General features: G+C 31.9%; 1 pseudogene; it reads right to left on the reverse strand.

The window, feature by feature from the left end:
* Positions 1-12,485: 12,485 nt before the first annotated feature.
* On the reverse strand, positions 12,486-12,604 carry LOC118607098 (annotated as a pseudogene).
* Positions 12,605-13,072: the final 468 nt, after the last annotated feature.

Here is a 13,072-nt window from a genome sequence, read left to right on the forward strand (position 1 = left end):
TACATTTTTCAAGCATATATATTACTACAGAGGAAGAAGATATAGATTTAACTTAAAAGATATTGATCAAATACAAATATTTTAATGTTTTTAAAAATTTAATTAGGAAGTCATGTTTAAAGATCAAATTTACTTTTATAACATAGATTCTCCATCCCTCTTTCTGTCTCTGTCTCATTATCTCTCTCTCTCTATTTTCATCTTAACAAAACAAGATTATATTAAAGATATTATGCTGGAAATTAATTTTTCCTATCAGTTAACTATGCATGCACAAATAATCTTACTGTTTAGTGCATAAATATTTACTTTTTTGTGTGTGATACTGACACATGATTAGTAATATTATGCTTTTTGATGGGCGTTCAGATTCAGATTTTTTTCCAATTCATTGCAGTTACAAACAAGGCTATAATTCTTGTCTATCAATATCTGTACAGCACTGGTACTCTCACCTTAATAAAGATGATCTTCAAAAATTGTATTGCTGAGACAAGGCATATTCATGGTTTACATTTTAATGGATAACATTTAATCTTTCCAAAAAAATTAGTAGGAATCCAAGCCTTCATTCCTGTGTCCAGTCATTGACTAGAGTTGAAGTTTTATGCATCGTTTTGAGGGTGTGAGCTAAAGGGAGGTGAGATTGAAGTTGTAGCATTATCTGTTTTTCATTTTTAAAGGATGATCAGCAGTATTGGGGAGATAGACTAAAATTGAGATAGACCGAAGTCAAACATAACTTCAAAAAGTGTTGAGGAGTCTGAGTATGATAAAATAAAGGCCCAAACATTAAAATATTTGTATTTGTTCAATACTTTTTAAGTTAAATCTATATCTTCTTCCTCTGTTATAATGTATACACTTGAGAAATGTAGGAAGTATAGAATTTCAGATGTAGAAAGGACTTCAAAGTATGATTTTTTTTTTCTTTGTATTGGTGAGAAAACTGAGGCTGTAGAGAACAGTCATAGGGATAACTAGCAAGACAGATGTGGACTAATGGTGATGGTTAGGTCATAAAAAGTAACCAGGAAGACCGAAATGAATTCAGTGTATTCATCTTTCATCTTTTCATTTGTTCCCCAACAAATATTTATTGAGCACCTATAATATTGCAGACACTATCCTAGGCCACAGGGTGATGACACAGAGTAAAGCCAGTGTTTTTATTAAGCTTAATCTCTACTGAGAAGAAAGAGATTAAAAAATAAATAAGATAATAAGTGCATCAATTAACAATAAGATAAGTAAGGGAAAGAGAGAGTAATAAGCTTAGAGACTGGGGCATTTCAAGTGAGGTGATCAGACACTCTTTCATAGAGGTTAAGCATAGATCTAAAGAAAGTAAAACCTGAAAGCTGTATATATACAACAACTGTGTTTTCAGTAACCAAAACAATAGTGATAGAAAACCTTATTGAAGTTAGAGTTCTAATAATCTGAACATAAGAGAAGGTGATTAATGGGGGAAAATTTGGCACAATACACCACGGAAACATTTAGGAAATTAAAAAATAACTGACAATTTTAGACCCTGTTACTTAAAGATTCACTCTATTAAGTGTGTCAGAATTTAGTTACAAGAAATAATCTATAGACAAATTAATAAATAACCCCATTAGAATGAAGTTTATGAATCTGTCTACAAAAACAAATGCTTTTAAAAATTACGGCCAGCTCATTAAAATAATTTATAGTGTATTGAAGAATTTTTGCTTGCTTTGCACTGATTCTGCGTGTCCCTGCCCTTGTGGGGACATCCTTTTCTTCCTCTTGGGTTATTTGGGCAGAGCTGCTTTTGTTCTAAATACATATTGCATAACTGATTTCATAATGTTATGCTGTGCCCTCTATGGTCCTCATTGCATAGATAATCAGGGTTTTATTTAGAGGGCGTAATGCAACAGATAACACATTCATTTTTACTATGAAATCTAAGCCTCCAGAGGGTTGATTGTTCAGAAATTGTTTAGGCTTCCTCAGCCTACAAAATAAGAGTTAGCTCAATACATTCTGAAAATGAACATAATTATACCAGTAAAAAAACACAAAAACAAAAAACTGTAATACCTATTTTCTATCACCTTGGAAAATATCGAAAGAAGTATTTCAGTTTTTTGTCTTAGCAAACTCCCTGACATTATTTTTAACTTAATAGGAGGAATTTATTTATCTCTTCAAAGTGTGAAAATAATGGATATATTTATTCATTTCACTGTTTAAACTTTATTTGGGGAGTATAGTTTTCAATATTTTAATCATAATCACTTTATGAAGAATACTAGCTGGCTATGTGTCACACAAATTAATTAACTATAAAAATAAAGGGAAGAAGACTTTTAAAATATATGTAATAAAAATTAAGTAAAGAATTTAGTTAGAATAGAAATTTGCAACTAAATATAAATCAATTTTTAACTAAATCATTTTAAGCCATGAATGCATAAAAATTAGTTTACCACAATGTGATAACATTTTAACTGCATTTATTCCTATTTAAGTGAACATTCATATATTTGGTTCTATATAAAATATTTTACAATAATTTTTTTTTATTCTTAACTGCTATCTGTACTTTATATTTGGACTTGATTTTTTTTTCTTATATCCTTTTGATAATATTTCTATACTGCCTTATAGGTCATTATTTATACAATTTCAAATTTCTTCTTTAACATTCTCAAACGCCTCTCATTCTCCACCTTCAAAGGGTTTTCAGGAATAAAAGCACACATGGTTTGTGTTAAAGATATCTCATAGGGTAAAGAATGACATACTAATATGCAAATCTTCCTCAGTATAAATATAATACTATATTATAGAAATAGTATTATAATTTCTTTTCTGTTGAAGGAATATGTAACAGAAAATAACTGCCTCAAAAAACTAGCTTATACTAATTCAGTCAAAATTCACATTGAAAACCCCAAAACAAACTGACTCCAATATTTATTCCCATAAATATTTATAAAGAGGAATCTCTGAATGTGATACTCTCTCATTCTTGATGGACTGAGTGTGGAGCGCCTTCCATGGTTGTTTTTCATAATGTTATTAGCCTCAAGTCACAAAAGTTTTAGATTGTTTAAATGATGCAGAAAGTAATGATAAATTATGTATTTTTATATTAAAATGTTTAGATAACCAAATGCCAAAGGTAGAAAAATTTAATTAAAATACTTGTATTTTGAGAGAGAGGTGAAAGGCAATCTACATCTTTTAAAGAGGAAAACAAATAAATCCTATTCTGAATTAGATATTAAAGTTATTGGAGAAATGTTGACCTGCCGTGATAGAAAATATTTAATAAATAATTTTTGAATTATATTTCTGTGATGGCCTATGAATCATAGGTCTAAAATAATTATATAACAATTCATCGAGAATGCTGACTGAAGATTAGTAGAGGTGAGAGAGAACATCTTAATAATTATTTGAGTGTAAAGTATTTTACAACTGATAAGAGCAGTTTAGATCACATCTAGCACAATGCTTATTTAATATTAAGTAACTTATTGGGTTGTCACAAAACAGACTTATTTTGGTACCTTAGACAAAGTATTAACTTTCCCAAGTCATATAATTAGATTGTAAGAACCTTCAAAAAGTACTACTTATGCCTAATATGCCTACATTTATTTGTGTGGTACCAATGAGGATCTACCACTGTTCAGTCAAGAGTACAAACTTATAAAGAAAAGGGATATAGAATAATAACTTAGAGGTACTATACTTAGTGATAAAGACTGTAACTAAAATTTACTAAAAATTTATGTGAAACAGGCACTGCTACTTAGAGTCAAAACCTATGAAAATTTTACTCTTACAAGAGTTTTGGTCGAACCACAAGATACTCCTTCCACAGAGGGTAACAATTGCTTAGTTGGCATTGCTAGGTGTGTCTCTGTCTGTCTTCTACCCAGGAAGAGTGAAGGTAGATAGACATGAACAAGTACAGGTTCTGGAGTCAGACAGACCTAGGTTGTAATTATGTCACATATTAAATCTGTGTTCTTGAATAAGTACCAAATTTGATGATTCTCAAATACTCATTTATAAAATAAAGATAATAGCACCTACCCTACCAGAAGGATAAATGATGATAATAGATACAAAACTCTCAGGACTTAGGTAGGCACCATTTTGTAACAGACCAATAACAATCCTCCTTTTGTAAAAATTACTATTAAATTTACCTCTTACTATCTTCGAGAGAAATTTATCTACATACACACATTGAAAAAATACAATGCCCATAATAACAATAAAAAAATAGAAGTGAAAGAAAAGAACTTTATTATAAAGCATGTATTTTAATATATAAATGATCAAATATGACTATCTGCTATGGACTAAATTGTGTCACCCTCAAAATCATCCATTGAAGCTCTATCTCCCAATGTGACTGTATTTGAAGATATGACTTTTAGGAGGTAATTGAGGTTAAATGAAGTCATAAAAGTTGGGCCCTATCCCAATAGGATTGATGGATTTCTAAGAAGAAGAAGAGAGATAGATCTCTCTCCCTACCATGGGAGGACACAGTGAGCCAATGGCCATCTACAAGCCAGGAATGAAGTCCTCACCAGAAATTGACCATGTTGATACCTTGATCTTAGACTTTCCCTCCAGGAATGTGAAGAAATACATTTCTGTTGTTTAAGACACCATGTCTTATTTTGTTATGAGCTCTAGTTGACAAAGATACTGCTCTAGAAATTAAATAAAAATCATATGCTTGTAATTGGAATCGTCATTACTGCTACTGCTAACTTAATCCTTAGTTTTAAAATTTTCCTAAGATTCATGTCTCTGCTTTATTATTATACTTGCTCTGGCTTCTAATTTCTAGCTGTCTTCTTGCCCTTGTTTTCACTTTCCTGTGTCTCTCTTCTCACTTCACAATGGTGACCCTTTCCCTTCCTCCTGCATATTTTGCTTTTTTTCTTCATATACTCTTTGTAAATCATCACTCATGGTTGAAAATATTTTTGTGAGCACCGTAAGGAAATTCTATAGTTTGCTTAAGAGCCCATCAAGAATCCTCTAAAGCCAAATGTTATGCCTCTGACACTTAGTAAATCCAAGAAACAAAACCAGTAGGTTCTTTTATTCTGTAATGTTCCTTGCTATAACTAATGGCAGGGAACAAGGTGACCAATATGAATGATCACCAGATCTTCAAACTGATAGCAACTTTTACACAGAATAATACAACATCTTCTTGGTTTTCACTCACGTTACCTGCATATAACAGAAAATACAAAAGAATATTATGTGTTATAGCTTTACATATGTCAAGTGTTACTGGAGACCTTTAGTAAAGGCAGAAAAGGATAAAATTGACATGCTTGGGGGTAATGCATAGTTTGACATACTATCGAACATTCAAAGAAGAGTTAGCACCATCCTTTCACAAGCTCTTCCAAAAAAATAGAATGAGAGAAAACACCATTTCAATAATTTAATGATATTAATATTACCCTGACACTAAAACTAGACATCTTAAGAAAATTATAGACCAATATTTCTTATGAATATAGATGAAAAAATTCTTAACGAAATGTAATCAGATCAGTCTCATTATATAAAAAGCACCAAACCCCATGACCAAGTGGCATTTATCCTAAGAATGAAAGGTTAGTTTAACATATGAAAGTCAATGAATATAACAGGCCATATTAATATAATAAAGGAAGAAAAACACATAATCTTCTCAATAATGCAGAAAAGCATTTGACAAAATCCAACACATTTTCATTATAAAAAATACCCAATAATCTAGAAATAAAGGAGAACTTCCTAAGCCCAATAAGACCATCTATGACAAATCTGTAGCTAATGTCATACTTAATGGTAAAAGATTGAATGCTTTCTCTATAGAATCATGAGCAAGACAAGAATATTCATTCTTGTCACTGGTATTTAACATTGTTTCAGAGGTTCTATTCAGGAAAAACAGAGGAAAAAATACAAGGCATCCTGACTGGAGAAGAATGTGTAATCATCTCTCTTTGTCCAATTGGTCATAATGTTGTATGTAAGAGTCTCATTGTCCAATTGGTCATAATGTTGTATGTAGGAGTCTACCAAAGAAGTAACTGATAAATGAATTCAGCCAGGTTGCAGAATACAAGATCAATACCAAAATGTAAACAAAGATCCAATGTATTTCTTTAACTAGCAATGACTAATCTGGAAATGAAATTGAGGTAACAATTCCACTTACAATAGCATTCAAAAATATATTTAGAGTTAAATTTAACAAAGTAAGTGCAAGACTTATACACTGAAAACTACAAAACATCATTTAAAAAAATATTAATGAAGACCTAAATACATTTCATGTTTGTGGATTAGAAAACTTAATATTGTTAAGATGGTAATACTCTCCAAATTGATCTACGGATTCAGCACAATCCCTGCCAAAATCCCAGCTGCCTTTATGCAGAAATTGACAAGCTGGTCCAAAAATTCATACATAAATGCAAGGGAGAAAAATAGCCAAAGCAACTTGAAAAAGAATAAATTTGGAGGATTCATAATTCCCAATTTCAAATTTTACTATAAAGCTTCAGTAATCAAGACAGAAAAATATTGTCATAAGGATAAACATGTAGATCAATATAATAGATTTAAGCATCAGAAATAAACTCTTACATCTATGGTAAATTGATTTTCCACAAGAGTACTAAAAAATATATGTTGGGGAAAGTATAGTTTTTTCAATAAATGATGCTGGAACAATCGGTATCCACCTGCAATAGAACTGGATTTCTATCTCAGGACATATGCCTAAAGTAACTTAAGTTAGATCATAGACTTAAATAAAAAAGATAAAACTACTAAACTGTTAGAAGAAAACATAGGCAAAATTCTTTATGACCTTGGATTAGGCAGTTGTTTTTTTTTAAATATTACACTAAAACATAAGTAATAAAAAATAACTAAATCAACTTTATCAAATTAAAAACTGTAGATCAGAGGACAAAATTAAGAAAGTGAAAGACTAGCCAAAAAAATGTAGAAAATATTTGCAATTAATATATCTTAGAAAAGTCTAATATCCAGAATATATAAAGAATTCTTATAACTCAACAACATGAAGATTTCAGCAAGAGGGCAGATGACTGTAGTCTGAGGTGGCCAAAGAAGGAATCACAAAACAATTATTCTTCAATTGGGCCTCAGAAAATGAGGAAAGGGAAAAATGGAAACGAGGACAGGCAGCAGATTTCAAGTAAGGTGACTCTGTATTACTCATTGTCCAATTGGTCAATTGTCTACATATTTTAAATGTATATTTCTAACTATCTCTCAAAAACTTTGGAAATAGCACCCTATGATATTATATCCCTCATAGTGTTTGACTTACCACAGTGTTATTCAGTCTTTATTAGACAAGAAATATAGAGAGCTCATTTGTACGCAGTAAACATTTTTCATGTACACTGGGGCTCTTCGAAGTAACAAAAATTTTCATTCAAATGAAAAATTGTAAAGTATATTACTTGAACATATTATAGCCTAGCTTTATAGGTTCTTTTTAACAATGGCAACCATATTTTTTGTAAAGGAAAGCAGGACATATGGTCTGACATGTAGAAGAGAAAAGGCTATTTTAAATTCAAGGTAACTCTGAATATGAGCCAAATGTCTAATGTATAATAAATTAAAATCAAGGAAACTTTGATACCATGAAGACCTGGCTTCTGGACTCACTCTTACCCTTATTAACTACTTTATCTTGAACAATGTACTCACTAGTGTGAGTACAAAGCAAATGCTAAATCAATTTTGACTATCATTATTAGTGTATAGTTGTAGAGTAAAATCATCTTTGTTAAGGATAGGTTTTTACAATAAACCACTTTTTGACATATGAGAAACAGAAAATAGTAATTTAAACTTGCCTTGGTGGATGACGCTGGTTATGTGTCTGGAAGTATCCTATTTAAGGATCGTGCCTTCCTTTTACTGAAAAATGAAATGCCAAAAAATAGCTGATCTCATGTGTGGGAATGCAGAATCTCTTGCATTACTTTATATCTAGTCCTGAAAATACAAATCGACATACTTTTCCCCACTCAATGTCTGGTCTTTAACAGACAAATCTACTAACCAAATATAAAGGATACTATCTCCTAAAGATTACAAATAAAAAAGCGGGAATGATAACCAGGATGCAGCCTGCGCAGAAAGGGGAGGAAGAGTTTAGAAGAGGCTGTTAGTGCCCTCTAGTGTTAAAGCTCCTCTAAGATTTATTTATTTATTTATTTATTTATTTATTTATTTATTTATTTATTTATAATAGGTGTTTTGCCGAGGGATTCCTAAGTTTGAAGCAACTAAGTCTGTTCAAATGTTCCTTCATAATAGGCTGCTTTTAAATTCACATACCCATAATTAATTCTTCTGAGACAGAGAAGCCTATAAACTCTAAAGATGCACAATTTGATTATTTCGCTAAAGAAAAGCCAACATACAAATCAGTGGAGACATATGTTTAGCAAAGGAAATAAAATTCTATATTTAAATATGTTCATTAATTGAAGCAATTATATAATCAGAAGATGGACAGTATATACAGGATTTGAGATGAGTATTTAAGCTAAGTAATTCTAACTGAAGCCGTTTAGTGATAGAATCTAGTTAAACTCCCTGCTTAGGCTATTTTTAATGGAAATGCTGACATCCTTAATAAGAGATCTGAACAATTCTGTTCTAATAGTATCTATGCCTGCAGACAAGTCTCACTAAAATGTGCTGAATTAACTTCTCAGGTTTGGGGCTTTTATTTCACAAGGGCAAGATGTTAAATTCATGACCTTTGAATATTCTAAAGAATTGTGGGTAACCACTGAATAAAATAACTCGTTTTATTTTATAGTTATTTGTACTGAAGGAATCTCGGAGTTATAGAAATTGGAAATTATTTTCATAGTTTAGTCAAAATATATTTGGTATTTTTGCTGATGAATTTCATCTTTAAACCCTATTATAAAAGTGGCAGATGAAAATTTAAAATATTTCTGATTATTTAAAACTAGCTTAAATAGAATGGAAAAAGATCATTATGAAGAAACATTTAATTGGATTGATTTCAGTCTGACTAATGTTTCTGTCAATATGATTACATTAGAAAATGTTTTTCATCTTGAAAAGAAAACTATATCTAATGTAAGGTTGGTCTTAAAAAAAAAAAAAAAACCTTGAGTTTGAATTAAGATGTTTTATCCTTGTTTTGATATAGCCCTTCCAAAGTTCCAGGAGAAATACAATATATACTAGTTTTTAAAGCCTGTTTTGGTATCTTAGTATTGTTCTGATAAGGATCATCTCAAGTTTTCTTCATTTTAAATTATACCTTTAGAATTTGAGAAAGGGTCTGGTGAGCTGTCAGTGTTTATTTTACATATAGGATTTTTCATTATACACTCAGACCATTCTATATTTTTCCCCATAATTTCCCAGCACAGTTATTCATTTTGCACTGTCCTTATTCTGCATGTTGACTCCTCTCCAAAATTCATTTTTATAAGGCATCTAATGTCCTTCGAATCTAGTCCTTCTACATCCCTTAATTCAAATTCAAAAGGGTTTAAAGTCATGATTATATTTGATGAATGTCCTGGGTCGTGAGATCAATTAGTAAAGAGTGACAGTTTTGTTTTGTTTTTTTTTTCTAATTACTAAAGTAATTGGTATAGCTGAAAGCACCCTTGGTAAGAATGTCATACTAGAAAGAGTTAAAAAGTAGGTGCTTAGACTCTTAAGAGAAAAAGTCCAGTTTTATTTTCAACTGCTGGTTTATAGATTTAACATTTTTGATGAAGAAATCAAACAGATACCATAGTAATTAGCTATGCATGTTACATGTTTTATATGATAACCTCTGAAATAAGATATAAAATAGTTTCATGATTAATAGGATCTACTTGGACTTATTTTAAAGAACATTCTGAAGCAAAAAAAATAAACAAACAAACAAACCCTAATATAGATGAGACTTCTAGTAGATTAAAGCCATAGCAAATAAAGCAGATACCAGATACAGTGCCTTTGGTCTTAATACGATATGAGAATTAGAGGGTCTCGTAGAATAGGAGGAAGTCTAAATGTTAATTATAGGTACAAAATTCCACAATTTTTCATTTAGTTTTGCTTTTATTTTCTCATGCCTTTTCTAGAGAGTACATGGACCAAATCAATTAAATAAGAATCTTCACTGCCAAGACAACACAGAAACACTATTATATGAATTGTAGGGCGAAGTATCTAATCAGGCCATTGAAGTGAACTCATCATATGATGACCTAAAACAAAGTGTTGATGAAAGTCCAGAGCAGTAAGAAAACATAAAAATATAAAATAAAAAAATAATAATAATAGCATCCCAAAATGAGACATTTCTGGTTTAAGAATTAAAGGTTCTCTCACCATTATCCACTAGTCTTGAATAAATATATTTGAATATCATTGGGGTTCGCTGAAAAACAACACATAGTTTCTGCCCTTTATAGAGTTAATAGACCAAGTGGCCTTCATCTAAGATGTGAACAGAAAATGCTCGGGGAGTTTCCTGTGCAACAGCAGTGGTTTCCACTCAGCAGTTGGCTCAAGGGCTTGGTCATAAGCCCTAGGCCCTGGAGTGGGGCTCAGTTTCTTGTTATTCAGAATCTTTTACTTGGACTTGTCACCTCATTGTCACCTTACATATTTCTTAGTCTAGTTCCTTTGGATTGTGATCTTTCCACTTTCCTAGACTCTTGGTTGCTGATCCCTATAGCTTGCCTGCCTTGCCTCAAGGATCTTTCTTGCCAACTCAGGGCAGATTAACCTTACTCACTGACCTGCCTTTCTTGGCTGTCTTATTGCTGAATAAATCCCAGTGTGTCTACTCTGAATTAACATTAACAGGACACATCTATATATCTCCAACTAAAGGATGCATACACAAATATACCAATTACTTATTTTTAATTTTCGTGCATCATGAAAATGTCACAATGAAAATGATAGAAAACTATGTGGTGTCGATTCAAAGATTCAGAATAGCTATGGGGATTCCAGTTCTATTACTGAAAAACAAAATGTCAAGAGGCATGACTTTCTTAACTATGGTGAACTTAGTAGCCATACAAGGAATTCTCTTTTGCTTTGTGGGCTGGGCGAAATATAAATATGAAAGTTTTATTTAATGCTTTACATAATGCTGGGTGGATAGTAGGCTTTGCTAAATGAATAATGAACAATGGAGGGGAAAAGGAGAGAGGAAGGAAAGAAATAATAAGGAAAGTAAGATGGAAGGAAGGAAGTGTTTGAAATGACTGAAGCCATATTGGACAATCAGCAAGTGACAAGCTCTTTGATAACTAGGGCTATTCTCTGGTCATATGAAGCCCTTATCCACAAACTGCCTGCTAAGGGACATGAGGCAATGCAAGCAAGAGTTAGAACAAATACTGTTGAATCATTAATATTTGTTGACAAGCATGCAAAATAATGTAAGATAAAACACAAACAGACACAATCTGCTTCGATAAAGTCTGGAAAACTACACTTTGTCCTCAAATAGACTCCTTGCCTCAGGTGTTCACTCTGAGGGAGACACAGAAATATTCTCTAGTAGGCATCCTTTCACCTGAGTCAGGCAAGAGTCCTCCATGAGCTACAGAATTTGCTTGTCTTGTAAGCCCTTTTTATGCAGAGGTAGCATCTGCACAATTTTGCTAATCAACCACATGTCCTAAACACCACTTATTTTTCATTGAAGAAAAAATCGTCTAACATATCTGATGCTAATTAACAAACCCCTGGATAAAGATTTTGATAATTTCTCTTTGAATGTTTCCAAAATGCAGAATTTTGATTAAGGTATTTCAAATTCTATAAATAACCTCCCTTAAAGAATAGACTGACAGGCTACCCCACACTCCAAACACACACTTCTGTTACAATGTTTATAGTGAAACGTTTTGAAGTAAACTATCATACCGAAAGTAAAACAGGAAGGAGGGAATGAAGGAAGGGAAGAAGGAGAAAACAGGGAGGGAGAAAAGAGGGAAAAAAACCTCAACCACCGCTCTGATGTATTCACTCTTTCGTCAGCATTTGATCACCTGTCCCAGATACACTTTTGGCCATGACTTTGGACAGTCTCTCTGCTCGGAATTCTTCTGTTACCATCCACTCTCCAAAATAATATCCTAATTTACCCACTCGGTAAAAATTTTCATTGACTTTCACATAAAAAGTCAGGTGCTTGAAATTTCAGATAAAATCAATTACTTCCTTTGTTTCTTTCCCGCTCCCCCAAAATCTTTGCTTATCCATTTCTCAGAAATGTGTGTGTATACGTGTGAGTATGTATGTATGTATGGACATGTGAGTGTTTGATTAGGTAGAACAATGTCTATGTTCTTTGGTATATTCTGAGCCCCTTAGTTTGTTTGATTGTTTGTTTGTTTGTTTGTTTTTAAAGCCTATAGCACCTGGTATTCCCAGGCAGTCTTCCATCCAAGTACTAACCAGGCCCAACCCTGCTTAGCTTCCAAGATCAGACGGGATCAGGCACTTTCAGGGTGGCATGGTCGTAGATACTCCCTTAGTTTTTTAGAATCCCTAGACTCTAGTAAAGGGCCTATAATGTAATTTTTTTTAGTAAATGTTTAATTCGATTGCATTTTGCATTTAAAATATATTCTATACTAGGATCTACAATGTCAATTTAAAGTGTTTCTTTCCATTTAAATATGAAATTAACTATTGATAAGAAGGAAATGGCAGGTGAGTAAAAAGAAAAATTATGATCAAAATAGACACAGCAGAGAGTCTGAATAGCTTTTCACAGTAATAAGAGAAAAAAAAGCCAACAATTTAAAATGTCGATTAACAAGAACAAATTGCCTTTTAAAATCCAAGTTGAAAAAATCTTCTCCAAAATATCTATTTTATTAAGTGGAAAATGAATTTCTTGGAACATTTTCCAACTTTTAAAATTTAAATATAATAATTCAATTCATAGTTTGCACTAAAGTATTCTTTCCTAACCTTAAATCTTAGATAT

The sequence above is a fragment of the Rousettus aegyptiacus genome, unplaced genomic scaffold (genome assembly GCF_014176215.1).
Source record: "Rousettus aegyptiacus isolate mRouAeg1 unplaced genomic scaffold, mRouAeg1.p scaffold_m13_p_8, whole genome shotgun sequence".
In the NCBI taxonomy this organism is placed as follows: Eukaryota; Metazoa; Chordata; class Mammalia; order Chiroptera; family Pteropodidae; genus Rousettus; species Rousettus aegyptiacus.